The 9637-nt window shown below is 45.1% G+C and overlaps 1 protein-coding gene across 6 annotated transcripts in view; it reads right to left on the bottom strand.

Moving 5' to 3' along the window:
* Myo6 (myosin VI) overlaps window positions 1–3741 on the bottom strand; it is a 138163-nt gene extending 134422 nt beyond the window's left edge. For 2 of the 6 annotated variants that reach the window (XM_050126354.1, XM_050126395.1), the window contains exon 1: window positions 3556–3738. The gene's annotated coding sequence lies outside the window, so the exon portion shown is untranslated. Of the gene's footprint in view, window positions 1–3555 lie in introns of all 6 variants that reach the window. The other 4 variants (XM_050126386.1, XM_050126402.1, XR_007589297.1 and 1 more) reach the window with 3 other exon arrangements.
* Window positions 3742–9637: the final 5896 nt, after the last annotated feature.

The following is a 9637-nucleotide window of genomic DNA, read 5'->3' as shown; positions in this document are numbered from 1 at the left end:
GGAGAGGAGAGGAGAGGAGAGGAGAGGAGAGGAGAGGAGAGGAGAGGAGAGGAGAGGAGAGGAGAGGAGAGGAGAGGAGAGGAGAGGAGAGGAAAGGAAAGGAAAGGAAAGGAAAGGAAAGGAAAGGAAAGGAAAGGAAAGGAAAGGAAAGGAAAGGAAAGGAAAGGAAAGGAAAGGAAAGGTGGTTTGGGGAGTTTGAGAGATGGCTCAGAGGTTAAAGCCTTTGCTGTTCTTCCAGAGGACTCAAATTTAGTTCCTAGAACCCAAGACGGACAGCTCACAATCACCTCTAGCTCCAGGCCCATGCTGTGTGATACCCTCTTCTGGTCTCTACATGCATCCGTAATTATGCTTGCACACACACACACACACACACACACACACACAAATAACAAATTTTCTTTAAAAAGCCACAAATCATCTTGATCAAAAAAAATTGAATAAACTAGGTGTGATGGTATATACCTCCAGCACTCAGGAGGCAGAGATAAATGTGTCCCTGTGGATTAGAGGTTGATACAGTGAGTTCCAGGCCAGTCAGGGCTACATAGTGAGACTAGTACCTACCTAGTAGACTAGTACCTACTAGTAAGACCCTACCTCAAAAAAAGGGGGGGGGGACGTAGCAAGATGACTCAGCAGATAAAAAAAACACTTGGGATGCAAACATGATGATCTGAGTTTGACCGAAACTAACTCCACAAAACTGTCCCTGGCTTCCACAGGTATTCCACGTGTGTACACACAAATTATATACACACAACAACAGATAGATAGATAGATAGATAGATAGATAGATAGATAGATAGATAGATAGATAGATAGATAGATAGATAAACTGCCTGCCTAGCATGGAGGTAGGTTTGATACCAGCACCAAAAGCATAGGTCTGAGCTGCAAGCCTATATATATATCCCAAAACTCAGGAGGTGGAGATAGGAGGATGTCTTAATCTTTATTTTTTACTTTTTTTTACAATTATTTATTTATGGCTATGTAACATGGCCATGGCGTATGAATGAAAGTCAGAGGGCAATTCACAGAAGTTGTTTCTCATGAGCTCAAACTCGGCACGAGGGATGCAGACAAGTGCTTTTACCTGCTAAGCCAACTCACAGGCCTGGATATCTTAATCCTGAAGCATGTCCCCGCCCCCCAAGATTAGAGTTAACTGAATAATATTTAAGAGACAGCTGCTGTATTTTGGAGCAACAATCTAGTTCACATGAAGCAAAAACACTGAAGTTCTATCCTAAACAGAAACATCATATACTGCTCAGCTATACTGAAATCAATCCAGGATTAGATTGCAGTGTTAATTCCTGTAAGCCTATCAAGATGAAAAGCACATAATACTTATTACACGCTGGAACTACCCCAGAAATGATGCCCTAGCACCAGCCCACTGCTCAAGGCCTTGAGAAAGAAGACACAGAATGTTCAATTCGTTCCAGACTCCATGCACGGACCCTCACCATCTTCAAATCTCCAGACCAACTCTACAAAGGTCTCTCACTGGTTCACCAAGTGAACAGAAATTCAAAGCAACTTCTGGCGAAACAGGGCGGGGGACTTCACTGTCAGAAGACTACCAAGTATATGCAGAGTCCGGACTTTGTCCCCTCCAAAGCCACAGGCCAGCATTTCCTTCCCTGAGCCTCTGTTTTCTCCTCATAAAAAGAACAAGACCATCAACCCGGAAAATGCTTGTGTGTGTCACACTGATATTAAATCGCCAGTTCAGAAACTGATACAAAGTATCTCTTTCTTAGAATCCCCATTATACTGTGTGAGACTTACTCAAATTGTAATGCTTTTATCAATCCTTTATGTTTAAATAAGATGTTTTATTAAAACATTTTTACAGAAAAATAAAAAATTTAGTGCCCAGGGCCTCATATACACTAGGCAAAGGTTCTAGAAACCCACTGAATTATACTCCCAAACCTGACTTTTTTAAACTGGCATTTTATGTACGCTAAGTGAAGCTTTAAGTACCAAGAGAAAGTTAAAAACTAGTGAATTTTTTTAATGTGGAGTGCTTATATATTTATTCAGCCCTTGCGTGGTGGAAACCTTTAAAACTGTTTAAAGGCAGCTGCTTTTCAGAACCCAGATACAGACCAGTTGTCTAAACAATAAATGATCCATCACAGACTCCAGGCAAAGCCACAACAGGATGAGAGAAGAGCCTTTGGCCTCTCTCAGATTTCCTGGCCACTGTTATTTTAAAACTTGATCGCATAAACAGGGGAAAATCCCTTTCAGATAAGCCCCTATGGACTATAATTTACCATCTTTGTTTTTAATATGTTGTTGTAGTTTCCATTAAATATCTCAGTTGTTCACTTTTCTTGCTCATGTGTCTAGGCAATAAAGAGCTATGCATATTCTATATCGCATACTTTTTAACTATACATTTCCTCACATAGTTTTTGCTTAATGATAGTATTAGGTCCCTGTCATTTACAAGTAACTTTACATAACTGGAAAAGAAGAAAAACCAACAGGTAACAGATCACATACACAAAATGAAAACACTTCTGTTTACCACTGTGCATGTTTACTCCTGCAGCGGAAAACACCAAAAAATGAGCGGACATTTAAAAGTCAATGAGCTATTCTGAAGAGCCACATTGTTTCTGGCTCTTCCTCCGGCTCCCTTGTAACATTTGTGACTATTTCTAAAATTAATGCTAGAGGGCACTAAGGTGACTTTTTTCACTAAACATTTCCCAGTTAGGAAACCGCAAGCCAAAGACATCTTGAAGTTGAGTTAATTTGTACAGAAACGCTGCTGCTCAGAGGCCAACCTTTGTACCACGACCATTAAGACTCACATTTTATGGTGTGCAGATAGTTAGAGCTGAGCCTCAAGGACTGCTGGAACTCTTAAAGGGACAATATTCGAACATCCTACAACTGTACCAGAAGAGCAAACGAAGCTTTTTTTCAGCACATATGAACTCGGAACAGCGTTTGGGTAGCGCCCCAACAATATCTCCACATTAGGATTTAAATAGTCCTGCCCTACATACTTTTTGCCAGATAAATGTAACTCTGTGTAAATATTCCTGACATAGATAATGTAAGAATGGCCTTATCAAATTATTTCCTATTTAAAAATACAATCCAGAGCTAGTGTGTTTAAATTAGTTTAAGGCGTTTTGGAATTACCTAACGAAGTTTTTTTTTTTTTTTTTCAGCAACCCATCCATAAAACTCACACTCTAGATACTAGACTGCTCAAGGACTAAAGTTCCAGCCCTGCAGAACGCAACCAAGGTCTTCGACACGGCTAAATTATTAATGGCATCATTTGATCTCTACTTCTGACAACAAACTAGTCTGTGTAGAATTTTCAGTGTGCTTCCAAAGGAGAAAATAAAACCACCTCGCAATGTCGGGTGGGACTCCCGGGACCGGGGACGCAGCAGCGTCAGATGACAGGCGCCCTGGCGTCTCGGGAATGGGGAGCCAGCGCTCCGGTCCGCGCTCGGCCGAGCAGAGGCCAAGGCGGCAGGGACGGGCGGACGAGCAAGCTCCCACACTCACCCGGCGAGGCAGGTGCGAGGGGTCGCGGCTGCGGAGAGGATGCCGGGCTGCGGGCGCGAAGGGAGAGCGCGACGCCGCGGCCGAGAGCGAGCACCGGAGACGTCGGCCGCCCGGGATGCGCTTCCTGCTGGGACAGATCCCGGATCGGTCTCCGCCCGCTGGCCGGAGCCTTGCTGAGTGCCCAGCCCGCGGCCCACGTCACTTCTACGGAGCGCCCAAGGGGGCGGGAGGCGGGGGCGGGGGCGTGACTTAGTGGCAGAGGGGCGGGGTGATTAGGGAAAGGGCGGGTCTTCATGGCCAAAGGCGGGGCCGTTTAAGGGGCGGGGCCCTGAGGAGCGAGGTCTGAGAGGGGCGGAGCCCAAGGGAGGAGGGCGGGGCGGATTTGAAACGCGCGGGGTTTTAGGAATGAAGAAACGGAGGTGCGGGCCTCAAGACGTGTGGTGGGGAGATGGGGTGCGTGAATTGAGAAGAGCGGGGTCCCTGCACGCCGGGTCCGGGGACCTGGGAAGGGGAGGCCTCGGAGAGCGTGTGGTAAAAGGGGCGGAGCTTCAGGACTCTGGGAAGGCAATACAGGGAAGGGGAGGGGCTTAATGGCGAGCGACCTGGAAAGGGCGGGGCCGCAGGGTCCGAAAGGAACAGAGAGGCTCTGGGTGCATCCCTGCTGGGAGCTTGCTGCTGGTGGTCTCACGAAGTTCCCTTCGTTGCAGTAAAGGTTGTTCCTAGTCCCCCATCGCGGGTCCTGTGCATCTGCACCGCAGAGTCCACCCCGCCCCTTTTGTTGTTGTTTATTTGGACTCTTGAGAGTCTCAGTGTGTAACCAGGCTGCCCTGGAACTTGCCATGCAACCTGAGTTAGCCTCGAAATAGTGATAATCCTTGTGGGCTGGTTTTATAGGACTTAGCCAACTACCCCATTTTATCTTTCTGATTCTTTAATTTTACTGTCTTTATAAGGTCATATGAGCCATCTTTTTAAATTAAATATTGCATTCCTATGCAAATTTGAAAACAAAGTTCGCCTTTATAAAGAAAAGAAGCTACTAAGAAAACAAAATAAGGGGCTGGCCAGATGTTTCAGCCAGCCAGTAAAGACACTTGCAGGCCAGCCTGAAGCCCAGCCTTCCATCCCCAGAGACCACACGGTTGAAGGGGAGAACTAACTCCTCAAACTGTCCTCTGACCACAGGAGCGCTATCTGGAAGATTCTGAGAGAAGACAAGCTTCAGACGTTCAAGCTGGGACTGGTGCCTCATGCTTGTGATTCCTGATATGCTGGAGGATGCAAGTACAATCCACACTGCCACAGAATCGGTAGCAGCGGGTCAGCCATGCAGAGAGGACTCAGTTGGCTTGATGAAAAAGCAAGGTGGTGTGGCACACGTCTTTAATACCAGCACTCCCAAGATAGAGGCAGGCAGATCTGTGAGCTCAAGGCCAGCCTGGTCTACACAGCAAGCTCCAGGACTGTCAAGGCTACACAGAGAGATTTCTGTCTTGAAAAACAAAACAAATAAAAAGAAGAAAAGAAGGAAGGAAAGAAGGGAGGGAGGGAGGGAAAAAAGCTACCTTCCAGTGGGAACATTTCAATTTCATAAAACAGTAAAAGTAGAGAAGTTAAAAAGAGGAAGAAAAACCACGAAAGGAAGTAATTTACAGCAATCACAAGAATTTAGCTCCAGATTGCCAAGAGGTAAATCTCAAATATATAAAAGTTTGTAGAATGACCTAAAACCAGGGGCAGAGCTCATTTTCTATAAGCCAGGTGCTGGGATGAGACAGGAAGATGGAGGAAAGAGGAACCTTGGTTCACTGACCAGTCAGTCTAGCTACAATGGTGAGCTCCAGATTCAATGAGACAGACGCTGTTACAAAAACTAAAATGGTCAAAGGCTGAGGATGTCTGTGTTGGTTAGTGTTTTTGGCAACTTCATGCAAGCTAGAGTCATCTGAGAGGGAACTTCAGAAAATCGCCCATCGGATTGGCCTGTAGGCAAGCCTGTTGGCCATTTTCTTGAAGTGGAAGGACCTGGACAGGTAGTTCCGGATATATAAGAAAGCCACGGTGAATAACCCAGTAAGTAGGCATTCTCCGTTACCTCTGCATCAGCCCTGCCTTCAGGTTCTTCCCTTGAGTTACTGCACTGACCTCCCTTGATGATGGACTGTGAGCGGAAAGATCGAATACCAGCTTTCCTCCCTGGGCTGCTTTTGGTTATGTTTTATCACAGTAATAGAGAGGAAACTAAGACAGGGCCTCAGCATAGACCTCTGACTGCTGCCCAAACACATCGCAGGCACACAGGGTCCCTTAAACAATCGGCTTTTTAAAATGAAGAGCGTGGGACTGGGGATGGCTCAGCAGTCAGGAGACGTGGTGGCTAATAATGGTCTGTAACTCCATTTCCAGGGGGAATCTGCTGCCCTCTTCTGGCCCTCATAGGCACTGCATATATGTGGTACACAAATCCATGCAAGCCCAGCACCCAAACACATACAATAAAAAATAATAAATCTCTTTAAAGGAAAAAATGAAGACCACTGTGTATTTTATTCACTGCCTTTACCTAATTTTGAATTCAACATAAAAATCTTTTTGCAAGCCCGTAGATGGCATTTGTTTACAGTTCCTTGTGACTAATGGTGTCTGTGAGCCTTTTCTCCCTTTGTCCCACCACCCACTTTAGCCTGTTAAATCCTTTGCTTCTAGCTCCATCTCTCTGCCCAGCTCCTCTTCTACCTACTACCGTTATCTTTTTTCCAGACCACCATCATTACAGTTCTTCCATAACCATAACCACCAGTGCAGATTTAAAGCCCAACAGGGAATGGCTCTCCACTCCCCTTAGTATAGAGTCCAAACCCCTCAACATGTCTTCCCTGGACCCTCATGTGCTTGGAGAGTGCGGCTATGGGCTGAAGCATGCTAGGCCAGCCCATGAGAGCTGCTACCTCAGTCCTAAAAGGCCTTGTAAGCACCTTTCACAAAACTGGTTGTTCTTGTCTGACTAGGGTAGTGGATTACTTCTTTTGCCTTTTTATTAATTATTTTTAAAAAGCCTTCTTACTGGTCGTGTGATACCCAGTTGGCCACTGTGCTCAAGTCCACACGCTGAGCCACTGGGTGTCTGTCCTAGGAATCATTGTCCTCTCCGTGCTCAGCTGCCCAATCTCATTGCTACCAACAGCCTCCGTTTCTGGTACTTTACATTCAAGTCATTCTGAAGGGCTTTTGTGTCCCCAAACACACACTCTATGCTATTTACTACACTGGAGTACAGCCAGGCTAAACCCAATTATTCCTTCAGAACAAAGCCTGTTTGTCCTCCCCAAGAATTTCCCCCAAACCCCCTGGTGGTAAATCCTAGGCATAACTCAGTTCTTTTCCCATCTTTCACTTTAGCATCCGCTGTACAAATACCTCTTACAATACATACTGCACTATTACCACCTATACACTTATGTGTATTCTCTAGTTTGCCTGTACACTCTTTGAGGGCACAGTAGACTTTGGATTCCTAGTGTCAAGCACAGTAGCTTTTTCATTAAGTAGTGCCTACAGGGCCGGGGATATAGCTCATTGGTAAAGTTCTTAATGTTAAATAAGTAGTACCTACCATTAGTATAACACTGAATAAAATAGAATGGAAGGGTAAACTGTGCGTGCTGTCATCAAGTACAGTGGAAGTAGCTCTGTCTTTATGACCCAAACTGATTCTGTATTTACATGTCTTAAGTTCTACAGCTTGCTTTGACCCTCCTCATCTCCCCTTTTTAGGCAAGCTCTCATATATCACAGATGGGCCTGGAACTTGCTCATAGCTGAGGATGAGCTTGATTTTTTTTTAATTTAGTTAGTAAACAATCATTCTGAAGACTTTGAATTTCTCCCTCTGTCTCCTAGAGTGCTGAGATCATAGGCACTGGTACATGCAGTGCTGGAAATGAAACCCAGGGCCTGGTGCCGCTCAGGCAAGTCCTCTACCAACCATAAAATAGCCCCAGCCTGGGTGTTTTGGTGCTATCCCCGGATTTATTTTATTTACTTTTTATTTTGACATTTATTAATTTTTTGTGCATATATGAGCAAGTAAGGAGGAGAAAACAATGTTTGGAAGTTGCTTCTCTCTCAAACTCGGGTCCCCAAATTTGATGATGATAAAACCTTTACCACTAAGCCCACTTGGATCATATCCCAAGAATTTTTAACCTGAGGTTTATCGATATCTTCTCATAGATGGGAATTCCATGAACTGCTCATTCCCAATCATATGCAAATTTTTTGAGTTTTGATTTGTGTGTGTGTGTTTACAGAAACTTAAAGGTCTGTGAAGGTTTGCTTTTGTGTTGCAAACTCTAGAGTAATGCAGGCAGAGGAACTGCAGGGGTGATGCAGAAACTCAGTATCTTTCCTCGATATGATTGGCATTACCAACGCCTGTGCCCAGAAGCTGTAGGATTCCATTATCCAGGGCTCTTCTCTTCCTCCACCTTCAGAGTCACACAGTCCAGTTCATTCCACATCATAAATTATCCCCAAATTGATACTTCATTCCATCCTGGGATGCCCCATCCTCTTCCCTAATGTGAACTCCTGAGGTTGTTTGTACTCACCCAAGTCCAATCTCTCCTCCATTCCTTGAGTCACCTCCTCCCAAATCTGATGACTCCACCCCATTTACCGTGTCCTCGGACCTTCAGCAAATTTTTTTTCAGTTGACCAAACTTGTTTTCTAAAATGTTTCCTACACCCAAATGTGTACTTCCTTGTGAAATAAGGTTTTGGCAAGAACCCTGCTGAATTCTTCAGCAAGAAGCTCTGCCCCGTGTCACAGCCTACACCATCCCTCAGCCCATGTCTGGCTTGCCCTCAGCTAGCATCTTCTTTCCCTTGGTGTTGTCTTTTAGTCATTCTCTCCCCCCACTGACTTCACCTTGATCTTGGCTGTCAGTTCCCACTTGCAGTGAGTTCTGTGCAGAGCCAAATCTCTCATTCCCTTTTCAAAGCTCTACTACCCGTGCCCCTAATGCAGCCATCAATGGCATGAATAAAGTCATAGTGATGCTACAGCAATACCATTGAATATTTTTGTTGTTGTCGTTGTTGTTGGTTCTTTGGTTGGTTTTGTTTTGTTTTTGGATACCTTCCAAGTAACCTAAACTCACTGCTGACAGGTATGTGGAACCCTTCACAATCCCGGATCAACCCCAGACAAAGGGGCTGTGATGTTTTCTTGTGTTCCTTAGTCTTCCAAAATACAAAAGCCAGCCATGTTGGCTCAAGCCAGGGAGACGAAGGCAAGAGGATCGCAAACTGGACAACATTATGAATTCCAGGCCAGCCCAGGTTACATTGTGAGACTGTCCATCCGTCTGACAAAAATCTTCAGTTGTCCCTGTCCTGATTTCTGGCACAAGAGTTTTTCTTTTATCTGTTTTTCAGAGCATCCATTTCACAGCCTTGTTATACCATTTGGTAAATGGTTTTAGATTTTGTGTATTAATTTCTCCCTTTAATGACATTTTAAAATACTGAATTTGGTTTAGAGCCTCAGAAGGGCTGGGACGTGAACCCAAAACCTCATGCATATGAAGCACACACTCTCCTGCTGAGAGGCTCCATCCAACCCACAGTACTGAGCTTTGGTTCTGCTGCCCAGGTACAGTGGCGTTCACCCGCAGTTCCATCTGCTTGAGGGCTAGCCTCAGCAAAATAATGAGTCTACCTCAAAGCAAAACAACGAGTAGCAGGAGAAATGGCTCAGTGGGGAAATGTGCCTGTTCCAAATCTAATGGCCTGAGTTCAGACTCCAGAACCTATATGGCAGAAGGAGGAAACACTTCCATACAGTGACCTCTGACTTCCACACTCACACCATGACACTTGGCACACTCTACTCCATGTGCAAAGTAAATACATTTTAAAATGTAATTTCAGGACCGCGAGGAGTGTACCCACACACTGAGACAATGGGGATGTTCTATCGGGAACTCACCAAGGCCAACTGGCCAGGGTCTGAAAAAGCCTGGGATAAAACCGGACTCACTGAACATAGCGGACAATGAGGACTACTGAGACCTCAAGA

The sequence above is a fragment of the Alexandromys fortis genome, unplaced genomic scaffold, assembly GCF_014885135.2.
Source record: "Alexandromys fortis isolate MF-2015 unplaced genomic scaffold, M_Fortis_MF-2015_v1.1 scaffold_22, whole genome shotgun sequence".
In the NCBI taxonomy this organism is placed as follows: domain Eukaryota; kingdom Metazoa; phylum Chordata; class Mammalia; order Rodentia; family Cricetidae; genus Alexandromys; species Alexandromys fortis.
Note: the sequence above shows the minus strand (reverse complement) of the source record. Positions and strands in the feature narration are given on the sequence as shown.